Here is a 2,618-nt window from a genome sequence, read left to right as displayed (position 1 = left end):
GGATCTTTCTGTCAGGTCCCACACGGCTCCCGGGGCTGTGGGACACTGTGCTTTTTCTTTGAGTGCCGAAACAAATGCCCCGAGCCTCCTGCGTTTCTAGACTCTGAGATCTGGGTTTCAGAAATGAGGGACGAACCTTACAGGTCGTCTGTCACCACCCCATCAGCATAGGTAGATTTATTTGCTGTACTTCCAACTGGGATGAGAACAGAATTCTGCTTCATTTGGGTATTAGGAAGAAAGTAAAAAAAAAAAAAAAAGAAAATCGTAAACGCAGCTGACATCGATTTAGTTACAAATGAAAATGATCTGCATTTTGCTCTTTAAAAGGCTATAAAATGGAGCCTAATAACCCTTTCTCAATTTCTCTTTCTCTCTCTCGTTCTTTCTCTTTCTTTTTTTAAACTTCCTTGAAGAATGAGGCACCGGTTTAGACAGCTGGATACAAAGGTATGGTTCTGTTTATAGTTTCAGGAGTATTATTTTTATCTCTATTATCTTCGTGCTTCCAGCTAGAGGTCAGTGATTATGGTCCAAAAAGACAAGAAGTTCATTATTTAAAAAAAAAAGAAAAAACAGGTGTAACTGTTCGCATTCAGCTTTCTGCGCTCGCTGCTTACGGGCTGCGTGCTGGGCGGGGACCGCGGCTCGGCCGCTCCAGCCCACATGGCATGGTCCTGAAGTCCTCTCTGTAGAGTCAGGTGTAAGATGCCGGCCACCACGGGGAGTACCACCGAGGCTCGGAGAGTGGCTTGGGAGCCTGGGAGCCTTTCTGCTAGCCTTCGATGCCACTCGAATTTGTCGCCCATTGAAAGTGAAGGACGTCGCAAATGCACAAGCTCACAGAGGAACGCTGGGCTTGGGGAGAGGGTGCCCGCGCCCGCCCTGAGCTGGAGAGCTGGAAGCCGTGGTTAGGATCAGCCGAGGTGGCAGTCGGCTCACAAACACGAGATCGCGTCAGGCCCTGACGAGAAGATGGTAGCTGGCACTTTATCGTGGTACCTTGGAGATGCCATCGAGGGTGGTGACATTCACGTCGCCTCCCAGTGCCTCACTGTGTGGCAGCCTGACAATATGCGCCTCCAGCACCCAGCACCTCGCCCGTGAGAGGGTCTCGGTGGACACGGGCCGAAGGTGCCCCAGCAGACCTCCCACACGAGAATGCACCCGGGTCACAGTTTCTTGGTGACTAATTTGTGTTATGGACCATCAGCACTTTTAAAAACTGAGGTTGTGTCCCCGCGGGCCCCAGCTCCTGAGCTCTGGGCCCGTGCAGGACGGTGGGTCCATGCCCGGTGCCTTCCTGGCCCCCCCAGTTAGTCTCCTCCTCCTGAGTCTCCCCGCTTCCCTCCCCTGGAACTGCCAGCTGTGTATATTGGTGTCAGCTCCTCAGGATGATGGTGCGTTCTGTGCCGACAGTCGAATGTTCTCGCCACAGTTCACTGTGGTTAGCTACTGCCGCGTAACAAACGACCCCACACTTCAGTGGCTTCAAACAACCGTTTTATTTGCTCTTGCTTTCGTGGGCCAGGAATTTGGGAAAGGCCCAGCTGGGCAGTTCTGCTTTACATTTTCTCAGCTGGCCTTTCTGGGCTGGATTCAGCCGGTGGTGAGGCCAGGGTCTAGTACCTCGGTGCTCTTCCTTGGGACCCCTCTGATCCTTGTGGCTTGGGCTTGTAACCCACCTTTTGATGTGGGAGTGGCACATGGGTACAGGGAGAAAGGAGCAGGTGGCGGTCACCTTTGGAGACGCACTGCCACGCAGGAGTCTGTCTTCTTGTGGCTACTCTTATTCCAATGTTGCGTGCGTACCGATTTCTAATTGAGTCACCAGACAGATGCCTATTTCATTAGAGTTGTGCACTGTACACAGATGGCCGTGCTAGGATGTATGTCATGGTTATGACGTGAAGAGAGGGAAGAGTAAAGTGCTGGATATTTTTAAAGATCGGAGGAGATTTATAGACTATTAAGAGAATATAGGAAAGGAGCATTAAGGGACCGTATTCTAAGATTATAATGCACAATATTTGATGCACATAAAACCTCATGATATATTCATTTTTCTGCATCGTACATTTGTGTTTAAATATATTGTCCGCTGCGTCTATACCTAGGCCACAAAGCACATAATATTTATTGAGCACCTGCCACGTGCCGGGCACTGGGCTCAGTGCCATCAAAGCAGACATGGCCCCTCAATCTTACGAACGGACACTTCGTTAAATGGTTGGGGTTGGAGTGTTTTCAGGCTGAGTTGTGTGGGATTACAGAGCAATCACGATTTTCTAAGCATCGCAGACTACCTGACTTGGGCTCTAGGGACTTGCCTGGGCGTCGTGTTTGTAGAGAAAACGGGCTCTTTCCGTTTGTTTCATTGTTTTACTTGTGGGTTCACTTCGCTGGTTTTGGGGGGCATTTTTGGAAAGTAGGCCAAGGAGTTGGGCTGAAGCTTCCTCAAGCCATGCCTGCTGCTGACCCTCCTCGGGAAAGGATGGCCGCAACTGAGACGGGAGAGCGAAGGGCAGGGCAGGAGCCTCGGTCCCCCTGGACACCTGCCAGGCCCAGGTCAGGGGTCATCGGACAAACTGACCTCCAAACAGCGAGGGTCTGAGGGT

General features: G+C 51.1%; 1 protein-coding gene across 1 annotated transcript in view; it reads left to right on the top strand.

Moving 5' to 3' along the window:
• TRPM8 (transient receptor potential cation channel subfamily M member 8) overlaps positions 1-2,618 on the top strand; it is a 42,731-nt gene that overhangs the window by 38,428 nt on the left and 1,685 nt on the right. The window lies entirely within an intron of this gene.

The sequence above is a fragment of the Pteropus vampyrus genome, unplaced genomic scaffold (genome assembly GCF_000151845.1).
Source record: "Pteropus vampyrus isolate Shadow unplaced genomic scaffold, Pvam_2.0 Scaffold204, whole genome shotgun sequence".
NCBI lineage: Eukaryota > Metazoa > Chordata > Mammalia > Chiroptera > Pteropodidae > Pteropus > Pteropus vampyrus.
This window is presented reverse-complemented; position numbering and strand designations above follow the sequence as displayed.